Raw genomic sequence first — 16,572 nt, 5'->3', positions numbered from 1 at the left:
TGGGAGCATGTACAAGTGGTTTCTAGTACTAGGATACTTCCCTCTGCAAAAATATGGATAATATATTGTCATATTAGCAGGTAATCGGGACTCCCTCAAGTGATATTCCTTCTTTCTTACCCCTACACCACCAACATTATGCCATCACTATCCCAAACCATAACATAATAACCATGTCATCAGGATTACACATTTTCACCAAATCACAAGTTTCCATCAGCTTTTTAGTTTCTAAACCTGCTTTTATAATTAACATTACTGCTTACATTCAACTAAGATTTGATAAAAGTATATCCGACTCCCTGCCAGAAAACTGGATCGAGTCATGGAGTCATCATCATTATCTGCACACTACTCTTACATCTCTACTTCTTCCTACCTCTCCGTAATGCAAACATGAGTTGACCCATGAGCTGCAAATCTCTAGCAGCTCATCTCTTATTGAGGAGAGGGGGAGGAGGGAGTTGGAAGTAGATTTGTGAGAGCAGTGAGCAGATAATGATGTTGATGACTCCCTGACTCCATCCAGTTTGCAGACAGGAAGGCCTGAGTTTTCATACTTTTAAAAGTGAGTGGAAGCTGTAATGTGAATTATAAAAGCAGATTGGCGATTAGCATTAAAAAGGCTATGGCAGTGGTGGCGAACCTATGGCACTGGTTACTATATAATATTAATTGTAAACCATCCTGGACCTCCTTTGACATTAGATCCATTAGATCCTGTATCGATCCTAGAAACAAAATAAACACACCCTACAAAGAAAGGCTCAAAATTTGCCTCTGCATTACAGGGTTACACTGGCATCTTCATCAGGTCTAACCATTCTGTAGAATAGATGTCAATATCAACACCTTCATCCCACTGTTCCATCAGAGATACTCTTGCTAACCTTAAATCAACCTAAAATGGACAAATAGTTGCCAATTTATAATTCAGTAATAATATAAAATAAGTGTTATTTATTCCACTGTAATTTTTACGTTCAGTTTTGGATTTTAGCTCATAATTGGAAATCTTAAAAGATATTATAACTTCTCTACACACCGACTTCACATCAAAGACACAGAAAACGGCACATTTAAAATTAATATATTTTACAGAGCTGAATAATATACATCAAATAACTAAAAGGTCCATAATTCACTAAATGTGTCCATCATTTTAGGATTCATTTGCTTAATTGAAAAAATTGAATACCGAAGTTGGGAGTAGCATAAAGAATGATTTGAAGGGTGAAGCAGTAGCTGTGGGAGCTGGGAATGAGCCACCTTAACTTGACTTCCTTGATTCTGTCTGGCAAATTCTGTGCTGGGGGTCACAGCCCAAGAGCCCAAAGAGAGGGCTACTAGTGCCACCTCTGGCACCCGTGCCATAGGTTCGCCACCACTGCCCTAGGTCATCCATGACGACCCATGTGTAGGTTTACGATACCTAAGAAAAAGAAAAATGGGGCAATTGTGACCTTGTGGGTCACTGATCAGAAGGAAATTGGCTAATTTGAAGCCATGAAGATAAAGTTGAAACCATTTAAATGATGAGCATTCCCTTGGTTAGATATATATTTCTGGGATGGAACACGCCCCTTCCTCAGCTCTCCTCTCAGAGATAAAAGCTTGACATATCAATAGAATGTCTGCTGGAAAAAATTGTAAGTTTTGTATCTTATTCTTATAAACTTCTATTAGACCTGTTTGGATCTATTTCTTGTGGGTGACAAAGAAATTACAGACAAGTAAAATTTCCTATGTATGCAGGGGCGGAATGAGGAGCGCGAGCCCTAGGGTCCCCACCAACTTACTACCAAGGGGGCCTACTCCAGCAGCAATGTCTGAGTGCAGCGTGTGGCAGCACCGCCACTGACCATAACTCCCTGAGAGCGATGTCTCTAGGAGCTATGCGGAGAGGCGTTGCAGCCGCACTCTGCTGCTGTCTCTGGGAGGGATGTGCAGCAGCACATGACAAGTGGATTGTGAGCAGGAGGTTTCCGCCCCTTCAGCGACATCACGCTCCCAGGGTCACATGACTAGTGGATATTGAGACAGAAGACATGTATGTTTGATACATTCAAGGGGGGCCTCCACCAAATTTTGCGCTCAGGGGACCCTAAGCAACCTTAATCCAGCCCAATGTGTATGGGATAATAGCAGCTAGTCTCCATCCATCAGCTCACAGACAACCAAGAATTAGAGACAGAACCTGCAGAGGTGTATGAAAAATTCCATTTCCACGTCATACAATAGCCAGAAATAGTGTTATTCATTGTGCGCAAACAAACGTCAGCTTAGCCTAAAAAGACACGGAAAAACATTTAAATGGAGGTTTGAGATTCCTCGAGTTTTGTTATTTGTTTTGTGCACATTGTAATCACAGTTTCTGCATGTGTTATGGGACAATTAACCTCCTCCATTGTGAATGGGCCGGAAATAAATACCATTAATCATACTCGCTCGGAGAATAGAAGATGCTCCCGCTCAACAGTGCTGGGATTGCTTCACGGTCAAGATACGGGATACTGAATTATGGTACAAATCTGTAAGTGGGTCCTAATGCAGATGGTCGGGTTTACTAATTTGAGGATACCAGTACCAGTATACTATTTATAGGGTGCAGATTTTGTATTGGGAAAGGTGGGGGTGGAAAGAGGACCCTGCCGGTTAGGGCTCTATATAGGAGGGCCGATGGAGACATGAGGTGAGGGAGCAGTGGGATTATCGTACCATCAAAGGCCATTTTACACAGATGGCTTTTCAGGTTGTAGTTGATGGTTTTGAAGATGGGGAAGAGTCTAAAACATTTTGGTATATACTCTCAGAGTATGGGGGGATGCACTGGAGAAGTCTTGAAGATAATTGTCAGTAGAGCGGATAGTAGAAGAGCCAAGAAGAAGGTCTTCTGAGGAGTGGAGGTTATCTGTGGGATAGTATCAGCAGATTAGGTCAGAGATAAATGGAGGGGACATGTTGTTTGTAAGTCATAGTTAGTATTTTACATGGACTTTGTTGTGGGGCAACCAGTGGAGAAACCCTTAGAGAGGAGAGGCAGAAGAGAAACGTGGAGAGAAATGGATTGAGCGGACAATCATGGATTGGAGGGGTTTTAGAGAATTAGTTGGGAAACCAAAGAGAAGCATGAGTAGTCCTGGTGGGAGAAGATGCGCACATGATCTAGCAATTTTGTAGACTCTGGGTTGCTAAAAGATCAAATACGAGAGATGTTTGTGAGCTGTAAACCGGTATGTGGGGCTTAAAGGATAAGTCAGAGTCAAAGGTAACTCCAAGGCAGTGGACTTTTGATACCAGGGAGAGTGTGGAGCAGCATCATAAAGTTATACCTCTGACTATAAAATCATTGAGAAAATCTTCATTGCCTTCTATATGAGATAACATCAATATCATCTGTGACTATATATGGGAAATGTATGTCTAAAAGACTAAGGGTTTGGGCACCTAATTTAATTTAGTATATATATTTAAGATTAACATTTTATAGTCTGAAAAGGGTTGTCCGCATTCATAAATTAGAAAATAAGAAGGGACTTAAAGTTACGGTAACTTTGACTTTACCTTCAGTCCTGAACGGCTCCTACCATCACGGGTGGCCTCTGTTGTTATACAGAGGCTCAGTAGTTGTATGTTGACAGTGAGCTACCCAAACAGCCTATGGCTCCAGTCTGTTTTAAGATATAGTGGGTGCACATCCTCGACATGGGCCTCAGTATACCAATAGAGGCTGGTGATGATGGGAGGCGCTGCGTTGGACCAGATACAAACTTTTTATTAGACTTGTATCCAGGCTCTAGATACAAGTCTGATACTGGGGTTAAAGGATGAAGACCAACAAGACCACTTGGATAAGTGGTTATTCCACCAGAAGAAGGGAGGAGACAGTGATCAGCATTAAGTTACATTCACATCATGGGGGAAATTTATTAGAAGTGTCTGAGAGCAGAACTTTACTAGTTGCCCATCGCAAACAAACAGAGCTCAGCTTTCATTTTCCCACATGACATTTAAACTGAGCTCTGATTGGTTTCCATGTGCAACTAGAACAGTTTTACCTAAGACACTTCTGATACATCTCCCCCCATGTCTTTGTATACACTCAACACATACGCCTGATAGATGCTCTGCATATACATATACAAACTGTTAGATAGAAGAATCATTTTACCCTGTAAACATTGTATGCTTCGGAAAACACAGGATGGAAAGACGCTGCAAGATACCTTTTTCCACCCTATGCCATCCTGCTGAACAATATATAAATTCAGTGGAGGCTATTGGAGGCAATGAGGGACGGATGCAAAGTATTGCATCCATCCCCCTGCCCCTGCTGAGCGTACACTTGAGGAAATCCCCACTTATGTCACTATTCATATAAGGGGGAAATTGAGTAAGTATTTAAAAAAAAATACTTTTAAATTGAATTCCTTTAATTAGGGTTTTCAAAATAGGACAACACATTTCTGGGGTGGATTGCCCCCTTTGTCAGCACCGTCCAGGAGCCGACAGGAGTACATACAGTGTTTCTACCAGCTCCCGGACAGTCTTTTATGCTTGCTCTCACTGAACTCTAAGAGCTGAATGTGGTTGTTCTTTGGATATATCCCCATCCGGGTTGGACCTGATGAAGGAGGCGATCCGCCCCAGAAACGTGTTGTCCTATTTTGAAAACCCGAGTTAAAAGAATTCAAACTACTCCCATGAATCCTTCTTCTTGGTAGCCGTGGGTCAATCTAGCTGAATTTTTATATACTTCCTTAATTTTCACCAACTTATCTGGCCTCAATCAAAACCAGATCCCAGGAGGACGCTGCAGCTCCAAGGCGGAACCACCTTCGTTCTTGCCATTTGCACACATCTAGTGACTGTACTATAATCATTTGCTGGTTTTATTATACCTAACAAGTAGTTGCGTTGTATGCACATTTAGATGTTTGCATATAAGGGCAGCACGGTGGGGGTCGTGGGTTCAAGCCCCATCCAGGTCAACATCTGCAAAGAGTTTGTATGTTCTCTCAGTGTTTGCGTGGGTTTCCTCTGGTTTCTTCCCACACTCCAAAACATACTGGTAGGTTGATTAGATTGTGAGGCCCACTGGGGACAGGGAATGATTTGGCAAGTTTTGTGCAGCGCTACATAATCAGTGTGCGTTATAAGGTGGTAACACCCTGAACATCCTCAGCAGAGTAATTACTGGCTGCTGCCAGCGTTTTTTCTCGCTTTCAGGAGGGAGAGTGAGTAACAGGACTACATATTCCACTGTACATCTATATAGTGGGATACGTCTTAGCCTTCCATTGTAAGGTAACGTCTACATCACAGCGGAGGAGAACAATGTCTTGTGAATTTAGCCTCACAGCAATGTCACAGCAAGTTCTACCCTCTTGGAAAAGAGAATATGGATATCACTCAGCAATGGCCTTTTTTTCCCTGGAGTTCCACTTTTAATTATGAACGATCCCACTTCAAAGTTAAAAAAAACTCTATAGTTTGAAGAACTTTACAAACACCCTAAATGACCTACTTTGTAATATCCCAAAACAACATAATCACCAGATTATTCCTTCTTTTTTTTGGTTCCCCGAGTGTATAACGCTGTAATAAAGCACTTGTGAAATCCCTCAAAGGGATTATAAGCCATTAACAAAACAGGATACACGGACGGAGATAAGGAGATGCGTCCAAGACGATCCCGCTGCTTTACAACCGGTGAGAAGGACGGCGATCCACTAATAACCTCGGCTTGTTTGCAGTCCATTCATGCTGAAACAGAATACATTATGAGCAGGTGACTACCAGCTGTTTACTACCGGCGCACAAAAGCAATGACACATTTCATGTCACCGCATGGAGCCGAGAAGATCACCGCTCCCTAGATTCCTCGTGATGCAAATGTCTCCACTCAGCCGTCGGGAGTTCTCGTCTCCAAAATGCACAAATACAGATGGAACCATCAGATTAGGATTTTTTCTCCTAAATGATCAGGCCAAACATTGGGAGGAACAACTCCATCTACCTGGAAACACTTTGACAGCGCAATAAAAATCAGGACAAAAGTTCAGCCGCCATATGGGAGCTGGTTTACAGAGGCTCCACGTATCTCGGTAGCAGAGGACTTGCCACATAGATTTGTGGTTGCTAGGGGGAAGCAATTCAACCTGGATTAATAGTAACGTCAAGAGAAAAACATTGTCGTACAATTGTCGTCTTGTATCTGACATACAATGGCCTCCTTTGTTCACCATTTTGTCTTCTTCCTTTATCTACTTCCCATAGCTCCATCATATCCTCATATATCTTTATAGCATTTGGGGAAGATTTACCATACAATAAGGTTTGTTATGATAAAGAGGTTGTCCTGTTCTCCTGAATAAAGTGGCAGGTTATGCGCTGACACTCCATTCCCTTTCTGTGAGATTGCCGGATGGAGCAAAGCTCAACTCCAAAGCCATATACAAATAATCTGAAAAGAGTCACTTGGCTGAGAGGAGTCATTTTTCTTGGCTGAACGGGGAGCTTTACTTTAGATCTACATAGGGCTCTATAGAATCCAGGGTGTCATTTTAAAGTAGAGAATTTTATCTTCCAAAACACATGTTAAATATAGTACCAGGAATATTGAGATTTAAAGGGAACCTACCACCGAGATTCTACCTACAAAGGTTGAACGGGTGTTAGGTGGATGTATGGGACATGAGGAGAGCCCTTTTTAGAGCTAATCCTCACGTCCCCGCTTTCTTTTTAAAACTTTAATACCCTAATAAGTTAATTAGCCGGACATGAGGCTACGCGTCGTGGCTACTCCACGCCCCAGTAGCCTCTTTTCTCCTCCTACCCTGATATCTCCAGCTTCGGAGCAGTGGCATGCGCAGAACGCCGGCTTCCCGGATGATGGCGCGCAGCTGCAAGGAGCTGCGCACCGAAGATCTCAGGGTAGGAGGAGAAAAGAGTCTACTGGGGCGTGGAGTAGCCGCGACGTGTAGCCTCATGTCCGGCTACTCCACGCCCCAGTAGCCGATTAAGAAAATTTACATATTAGGGTATTAAAGTTTTAAAAAGATAGCGGGGACGTGAGGATTAGCTCTAAAAAGGGCTATCCTCACATCCCATACATGCACCTACCACCCGTTCTACCTTTATAGGTAGACCCGTGGTGGTAGGTTCCCTTTAAAGACATAGGGGGAGATGTGTCAATCCGTCTACGCCAGAAAACTGGAATATAATAGCCTCTACAAGTCTGGGATCACTTCTTACACCTGGTCCTAGAATTAAGCTTCTTGAGGAATAGAGGATGAGTCCCTCCTGCATACTTTCAATCTGCGGTTTCAGGACCTTTGGAGGACCTTCAAAGGTTCTGAAAAAGGCTTTTGTGTACATATGTACTGAAAGCAGGAACAAATGTACAAGGATTTCATAGTTGAAGGCAATTCTCAGTATTAAATTTAAGCTTAAAAAAGAGAAGGGATAAAGCAATTTGATTAGTTCCCGGTGATCAGCAGTAAGTACAAATGACTTTATAAAAAAAAAAAAAACATCTAAAACAGCTAAAATCCTGTCTACAGTTCCCAAACGTCCAAGTCACCACAGAGAGACAAAAAAACTATTTGTTCCACTAATGCACAAAAAATAAAAATCAATGTTTGTTTCGTAAATGGGAACTTTTACTTAGTGAGAGATTTTAAAAAAAGGAAAAAAAATCAATTAACTAGAAACAATAACTATGAAATCTGTTCCCCGGCGCTTTTCTTTCTTTCTTCTGAATGAAAGTCAGCTTATGTAGTAATAGAGTGTTGTGAGCGTGTCGGCAGAGCGCAAGTGTTACAGGTCAGAAGGCAAGAGGCAGTTTTTTAAGGGTTAAAAGATAAAAAGGGAAATGTAAGAGATTGCCCTGAGATTACAGGACACTCACCCCTTGAATTACCACTCAGAGGACATTGGGAGATTAGGCTAATGGATCACAACTACCTGGGTGAGGTAGGGTTAAAACTAAAAAATTTTTTATTTGATTGTTGCATTTATTCCCGGGAAAACATGCCCTTTTCTATGAGGTTACCCCCCCTGTGCCATCTGTAGACACATTGGGGGAAAATTTATCAGAAGTGCCCGAGGTAAAACTGTTCTAGTTCTAGTAGCCCAATCAGAGCTCAGCTTTAATTTTATAAACAGCTGTGTGAAAATGAAAGCTGAACTCGGATTGGTTCTGAACAGTTCTGCTCTCAGACACTTCTGATAAATCTCCCCCATTGTCTCAAACTCACTGCAGGGTAGAGAAATCTGTCAGAGAAGCAGCTCAGGATATATATTTCTCTCTGTGTTCTCCTAAGTGGATAGAAACACTTGTAAAAATTGACTTATGGCCCGTCTGATACAAAGCCAGCTTCAATAAGTGTTTCGTACAACACACGAGAGGTACACACCGAGCCATGAGGATGCTTCTTCGATGGATTCCTCTGCATATAGAAGAATTAACAACCTGCAGTGAGTGAGAGAAGTAGAGAAAAAATACAACATTCTTAGGAATAACCCTTTAAATCGATCCCCGATTCTCGATCAAAAGACTGTGGGCGGAGCAAGTCTGGATGTCTTTTGACATTGCTGCGGTTTCTCCTGCTCCTGCATTCATCACAGGAGCAGGAGCAGGCCTCTGGCTGAAGTAGCGCTATGCACTGAGGAGTTGGTGCTGCCACCGGCGCTATAGACAAGTTGGTCACATGATCGCTGGGTGTGCAAGGTAAAGCAGCGCTGCACGGTCTATCCAGACCCAGTTCAGCTCTGCCCCGGAAATCAGCCCCCACAGGGGGTCGTTTCCCCCATTAACTGGAGCTCTTATAGATGCTCTATTTGCAGTGGAAAACTTAAGAAAAATATTTTAAAAAAAGTGAAAATGTCCCCCAGGGGTTTATTATGACCTCATGGCAGACATATAACGTAAAACACAAACACACATAAAATATTAATATTTACAAATAAATATGAATATTTTTCAATAAAATAAAATCCCTAACTACACTATTAAAAACCCCAAAATTGCCATAGTCACCCTGTTGGCCCGACCATCACACACTAAGTAATTATTTTATAGTGGTCATTTTGAAATTCGAAAAATATTTACTTTACATTACAAAAAAAAAGCCTTTTAATTCAACTTTTTGTAACACCCCCCTCCCAAAAAAAACCCTAAAAATTATTTTAAAAAGTCCTGTAAAATCTGTTCATTTTTAACTAGCTTAATGTGTCATGGGAAAAAAAAGCCTGCCAAAATGTTTAGGGTAGCACACACACAAAAAAAAAGTTACAGCCCTTAAACCACAAGGGACATAAATTTGCTAAAAATGCCCCGGTCATTAAAAGACCTCTACCACAAGGATGAAGGATTCTAAACCAAGCACACTGACATACTGGTGTGTGCCCTCTCTGGCAGGATCTGCTCTACTTTTATCTTCTTATGCCCATTTTTTCTGTGTCTAAAATTATGCAAATGAGCCTGAAGGGCTCAGTGAGCCTGGAGCCCCTAGGTTAATTTGCATAATGTTACAAGTCTTTTTTAGGGGGTAAGAATTTTTACGAACAACAGATCCTACTAGAGGGGGCACACTCCAGTATGTCAGTATACTTGGTTTATAATACTTCATCCTGGTGGTAGAGGTCCTTTAAAGCCTTTTCAGGCCTCGTCATTTAGGGGTTAAAGATATTTTATTCCAAAATAGATGCAATGCATCATTAAAGGGATTTTGCAGGACTCTTGGAAAATGCAGGCGGTCACTTGCTCGCTGATTTTTACAAGTCTTGTCCAACAAAAAGTTGGCTGACAAGGCTTAGTAAATCCTCTGTGTACTTACCTGCTTTGGCTCCGACCAAGGACCTCACTAGTGGCATAAGAGGATGTGACATCTCGTGCTGAAGACTGGACTCATAGAAGCTTTGGCAAATATTTCAAAAGATTCAGTTTGGTTCTGAATTGAATCGGTCCAAACTGATGTTGCTCCAGTGGTCCTGGAAATTGGTAAGTAACCCCCATCTAGTCCACTTAAAGGGCATCTACCACCAGGATGAATGATTGTATGCAAATGAGCCCAAGGGGTTCCAGACCATAGGTGATAATGCAGCCTAGAGCCCCTCAGGCTCATTGCATACAGTCCATCCTGGTGGTAGATGTCCTTTAAACAATTTTTTTCATAAAAAAAAGCCTTCCAACTCATTCCCTTAAAATTATTTTTTTTTTTCGTCACCCATCACCCTAACCTTAGCCCTGGGATGAAGGACAGAAGTGGATAGCCGCTGTTTTGATAGATTTGTACAAAATCAGAAATTAGGGATTAGTGACTTAAAAGTTTCAGATTCATATCGAAGCTATGAACCAGTGAATAGATTTGCTCTTCTCTAATCACAAGGATGGTCCATAACCTGCGCTGTCTGGTAGCTCACAGCTTCCTCAAGCAAAATGAGCTGAGTTTTCTTCTACAAGAGCGCCCCTTCTGTCCACAGCCTGTAGCTACAATTGTAGTTTATCACTTAAAGGAAATCTACCATCAGAACCCATCATGATAAACCAGGGACACTTACTCATAGATCCAGGCACCGTGACTGTGGTAATCTTCCTATATTATTAATTTCTTCTAAAATCAACTTTTATAATTATGCTAATGAACCCTCTTGTAACTTCCGGTTGTAACTTCACAGGGTATTTCACTTCCCCCTTTCCTTCCCTCACCTCCCACTATTTGACATTACAGCAGGCAGAGGGAGACAGTGTAGTAGCCTGTGAAGCTATGGTAAAGAGAGGCCCTGCTAATGCCCCTAGAGCCCTTCTGACTCATTAGCATAATTTTAAAAGTTGATTTTAGAAGTAAGGAGGCCATGGATCACAAATATAAGAAGATTACCACAGTCACAGTGCCTGGATCTATGAGTAAGTGTCCCTGGTTTATCATGACGGATTTTGATGGAAATGTTTTTTCAAATTGAATGGAGATGCAATAGTAAAACCCAATATGATCAAGTTTTGCCCTAATTTATACAGGATTTTTTGTTCCTTTTGGTTAACCCCTTTAGGGTTGTTTTGAACCCATTTTTGGTCCGTTTTTAAGCAGTCCTTCCAAAAACGGTTTTTGAAAACGCATCAATTTTTTTTTTAAGCGCATCCAGTTTTAATTAAGATAATTGGTAAAACCTGTCAAAAACGGATGCGTTTTCAAAAAACTTTTTCGGACGGACTGCTTAAAAACCAACCAAAAACGGGTTCAAACGCCACATGTGGCATCACCCTTAAGAGTAAATTCACCCGAGGATATAATGTATATAATTGGCGATAACCTTCACCTGACTCCATCAATCTCCTTGTTACTAATCCAATCTGAGGCTTTTTTGTCCCCTTATTCCGGAAGATTCCGTTCGCCAATTGTCTTCAATATTGTAATAAATGAATCCTTTCGCATTCCTCAAGGCACATCCACGCGCATAAATCACCTGGATAGACGCCTGCACTTTTCCGAAACAATGAGCCTTAAATGAAAACATTAGTATGGATCTTCTCTACCTACGTGATGAGTTGTGCCAGGCAACCACCTGTCGGAGTGGTAACAATGCAGGGTTGTTTTTGTCTATTTTGGCTCATAGTCATAGGAGAAGGTAAGGAATGTCAACCATCCAAGGCACACGGTTAAAAGGGTTATTAAAAATGTATATATTTATGCTGTATATTCCCCCCCCCCCCCCCTACTTAACCCTTCCCATACTGAAACCAACATGAGGGTATCTCATGGAGAGGTGACAAGCAGCAGTACTTGACATTTGCACAATGCTCTCAGCAATGCAGGTTATCGAGTCTCAAACACTGATAACAGTGAGCATGAGGATCTGCAAAGCTGTATCCATCCCCAGATGGAAGGAAAATGCAACCCCCCCCCCTAATAATTAATTGGACTGAACCCAATAAATTCATCAGACTGTCTATGTTAAAGGAAGCTGTGACATGCAGACAACATTATGTTATAGAGCAGGAGGAGCTGAGCAAACTGAGATTTAGTATTGGAATTAGAATTACTATACATGTATACATGGACAGCTGTCAATCACAGAGTAGGATGGTCTGCTGGACTCCTAGGTAGAGAGGAGAGGACAAGACGTTTATGTTCGGACGGATTAGGAGACAAACCAATTCGACAATATGTCCAACCTCAAATATACAAAATGTTTTTGCACAAAATTATTCTGGCTTCAGATAGGACACTATGTACAATCTCCTCCACCCCCTGCTCTATAACATGCTGCCTGCAGATAGAATATTACATACAATCAGCTCAGATCATCCTGCTCTATAACATGCTGCCTGCAGATAGGGCACTATGTACAATCTGCTAAGATTCTCCTGCTCTATAACATGCTGCATGCAGATAGGACACTATGTACAATGTGCTCAGCTCCTCCTGCTCTATAACGTGCTGCCTGTAGATAGGACACTATGTACAATGTGCTCAGCTCCTCCTGCTCTATATCATGCTGCCTGCAGATAGGACACTATGTACAATGTGCTCAGCTCCTCCTGCTCTATAACATGCTGCCTACAGATAGGACACTATGTACAATTTGCTTAGCTCCTCCTGCTCTATAACACGCTGCCTGTAGATAGGACACTCTGTACAATCTGCTCAGCTCCTCCTGCTCTATAACATGCTGCCTGCAGATAGGACACTATGCACAAATTGCTCAGATCATCCTGCTCTATAACATGCTCCCTGCAGATAGGACAATGGGGGTCATTTACTAAGGGCCCGATTCGCGCTTTCCCGACGTGTTACCCGAATATTTCCGATTTGCGCCGATTTCCCCTGAATTGCCCCGGGATTTTGGCGCACGCGATCGGATTGTGCACGCGTCGGAAATCGGGGGGCGTGGTCGAATGAAAACCCTACGGATTCGGGAAAACCGCCGCACTTACCTTCACTCAGCCCGGCTCGGTGTATTCCAGTGCGTTCCAGGGAACTTCAGCGCAGTAGCGCCACCTGGTGGACGTCGGAGGAACTGCCTTAATAAATCCCGGCCGGACCCGAATCCACCGCAGAGAACGCGCCACTGAATCTGCCCCAATGTGTACAATCTGCCCTACTCCTTTCACTATAACCTGATTCCTGTCATTATGTCGATATATTTAAGACTCTCGTTCAACTTACTTTCTCTGGGTCTTTCTATATATTGGGAAAAAGTTGTGACCACGCATTGCGTTTTAGTGAATGCAATGGAAACTCAATGAAACTTCAGAATGTGATCACAGTTGAAGCCTTTGGAATAAGTAAAAAAAATGCAACAAAAAATGCAACGCAACACGTGAACGTGGCATTAGGGTTATTGCAGCAAGCTGGATATTTGCCCCAAATGGTAGATGCAGGGAATGGGCAGCTATACCTCCGGCATTGGAAATCCTAGACACAGCTTTGGGTTGTGTCGTATGATGTGTTGCAGATGATTTCAATCACAGAAATTCACGGTAAAACAAGATGAAGTTTTACATATCTCTCTGTTGCGTAGCACAAACCGTGATACGTACAAGCACATGGATAGCTGAACGCTTGGCTGAGCATGCACATGTTCTGAATGGGGAGCGGGGACAAAGCTGCAGCCAGACATCTTTAGGGGTGCCTTATCACCCCTCAGTCTGGAAAGATTAGGGAGAGTCATCACTGGGACCCTATTTACCGTAGATGGTAATGCCAAAATCATTAGGTTCTGATGACATTATTATATCAAGTCTTGTCAGCTGTATGGTTTGATGATCAGTTCAGTCTTTGTATTTTGGGGGTCTACAGGGTCTTGTTACATTCTCACATACAGTTACACTTAATTTCTGCATTCCTTTACCACTTATCTTAATAAAGGGGTTCTCCGAATGTCGAAAAACATGGCTGCTTTCTTCCACAAACAGTGCCACACCGGACCATGGGTGGTGCATGGTATTGCAACCCAGCTCCATTCATCTCTATAGAGCTGAGCTGCAGAACCGGCACCAACCATGTTCAGGTGTTGCGCTATTTTTGGATGAACGCAGCCATGTTTTTCGAGCTCCTTGAGGGTGCGTTTACATGTTAAGTTTCTCAGATGCAGTTTTTGATGTCCAAACTGTGAGTGGAGTAAAGAAAAGAGGAGTAATAACATCTCTTAATGATATTTCTCATCATTAGGAGACGCACCTTCTTTTGGCTTTAAAAACTGCAACACAAAAACTGAACGTGTGTACACAGTCTCACGCGTTCTGGTTGGATTGCGTTTCTAAAACCAATCCAATTGGAACAGGGAGGGGAAAAGCAATTCAACCAGATCGTGTGAATCCAGGCTTACTATCAAACCATCCCCCAATCTTTTTTTCTCCGTTGGTGCCACTAAAAATCGCAACACACACTAATGATGTAGCAGAGCTGTGTTTGTCACAAGGCGTATCTCACAATACATTTATACTCAATAATTTAAGTCTAATTAGGACAATGAAATAAACCACTAACACAAATGTCATTCTCATCCGTGAATCTTAATTTCCAAAGAATTTTTGAATAAAACAGAAGGAAGACGATTATTTACGTACATTTCTGAACAAAAACGGCAAAAATAAAATTGCATGAATCACCGAAAGCAGAAAAGTTTGGCAGGATTGAGCAGCTTTGGGCATAGACTTCAGTCCAGATATTGTGATTAATTCTCCCCAATTAAAATCTGACAACCATTGGCGTGGAAACATAACGTTCAGAGTGCCAAAACATTGTATCACACCACTTCAAAACTGACATAGCAAGATATAGACGGATGTAGCAGAGCTGAGTTTGTCTTTTGCAACATTCTTGCATTATTTGGAGGTGATAACTTCTCACAGGGCGGGGATGAAACAGTTAAGTGATCAGTACCTCTATGGCAGCCTCTGAATCTATAGCACACACTAAAAATACCAAAGCCAACCCCAGCTGTCATGTACATTTCCATTATAATAAAGCCACATCACAGATCTGACAGGGAGCATCACCAGCACTTAACCCCTTAGCTGCTGCAACTTTCTTATAATGAATAGGAGTTGGGTGAAGTGACATATAAAAGGCAGGCGGCTCACTTTCATCTTCTCCATTCCCCAATGCTCCATTGACTCCTAGTTCAATAGTTGTATGCAACATCAATGAAGGCAGGTTAATATCATTAGCTTAATTCACTTATTGCATATAAACTGCTTGTTTGCTGCACATATGTAGGTAAAAACAGCTCTGCCCCATTGAGCCTCTCTAAAGTTTTAGGAAACCTTTCTAGAAGTTGGTATAAAAGACATAGGAGCGCATCAAGGAGTTGACTTAAGAGATACATTGTTGCAATATAAAGTGTCAATATTGATGCAGATGAATCAGTGTTGGATACAGAGTAGTCTATGAGAAGATTAGCAGGTTGTAGGGTGAATCAGGAGTAGGGTGCATGGGTGGGGGTGCAGGGGTGATGGTTACCTGTTGCAGGCTGGATTCTGGAGGAAACAGGAGCAGTGTGAAGCTCTGGATGGAGTTGATGCTGCAATGAGGGAGCAGCAGAGCTCAGCCACATCCTCTACCTCCACAATACAAGCCTCTAGGTTCCATATTTGGGCATAGGAAGGGCTTGAGCTACCCAGGGGCTCATACTTAGGTGAGAGTTGGCATTGCTCCTTCTGTGTGTGGCTGACTCCCTGTGCTGTCAGCATAAGTTGAGTATATGATAGGGCTGTACAGGTGAAGGTTAGACTACAGTCATATACATGGACACCTGTGCTGTGAGAGCAGGCATTTCCATTGCCTGTGTGTGGAGCTCACCTTGGGTTGCGTTCACATTCTGCAGTTTTGTGCAGGAAGTCACAGAGACAGATTCTTTCATCTGAATGGGGTTGCTTTGATTGCAAACACATGGATTTCTGCAAGCCACATTCAGGATGAACAGGTTCTCCCAAGTGTAAGTTTGTGTTCACACACTGTATTTAGGAACAGATGTGTTTCCACTATTCTTCTTTGCACATCTAGAGGCTGGAGTTTCCCCCCATTTTCATTACACATCAAGATGCTGGAGGTTCCCCTACATATTTTCAATGGTATTTAGGTTTGGACTGTGACTGGGAATTGTACACACAGTAAGAGGGAGAGCAGGGGAAGGGGGAGCACAATAAAAGGGGGAGCAGAGAAGGGTGGCTACAATAAGAGGGGGAGAAGAGAATGGGGCCACATTGAAAGGGGGAGCAGAGAAGGGGGCAAATATGGGGGCCACAATAAGAGTGATAGCAGAGAAAGGAGCCACAAAAAGAGGGGGAGCAGAAAGTGGGCCACACTAAGTGCATGTGAAAAGGAGGACCACAATAAGAGAGGGAGCAGAGATGGGCACAATAAGAGGGAGAGCAGAGGGGGGGGGGACAATAAGAGGGGGAGCAGAGAAGTTGCTACAATAAGAGGGGAGCAGAGAATGGGGGAACCAAGAAGCTGGAAGCAGGGATAAGGGGTGTCTACTGGGTGGGGGGAATTACTTTGTGCATTATATTGTGAGTAGGGGGCGGGATAAGGGGCAGAGCAATTGATGTGGCTTATTGTC

At 42.6% G+C, this 16,572-nt stretch overlaps 1 protein-coding gene across 1 annotated transcript in view; it reads right to left on the bottom strand.

The window, feature by feature from the left end:
* Positions 1 to 15,616, bottom strand: part of BAIAP3 (BAI1 associated protein 3) — a 152,007-nt gene extending 136,391 nt beyond the window's left edge. The window contains exon 1 of the mRNA XM_072120408.1: positions 15,471 to 15,616. The gene's annotated coding sequence lies outside the window, so the exon portion shown is untranslated. The remainder of the gene's footprint in view (positions 1 to 15,470) is intronic.
* Positions 15,617 to 16,572: the final 956 nt, after the last annotated feature.

This window comes from Engystomops pustulosus, chromosome 8 (genome assembly GCF_040894005.1).
Source record: "Engystomops pustulosus chromosome 8, aEngPut4.maternal, whole genome shotgun sequence".
NCBI classification, from domain to species: Eukaryota; Metazoa; Chordata; class Amphibia; order Anura; family Leptodactylidae; genus Engystomops; species Engystomops pustulosus.
Note: the sequence above shows the minus strand (reverse complement) of the source record. Positions and strands in the feature narration are given on the sequence as shown.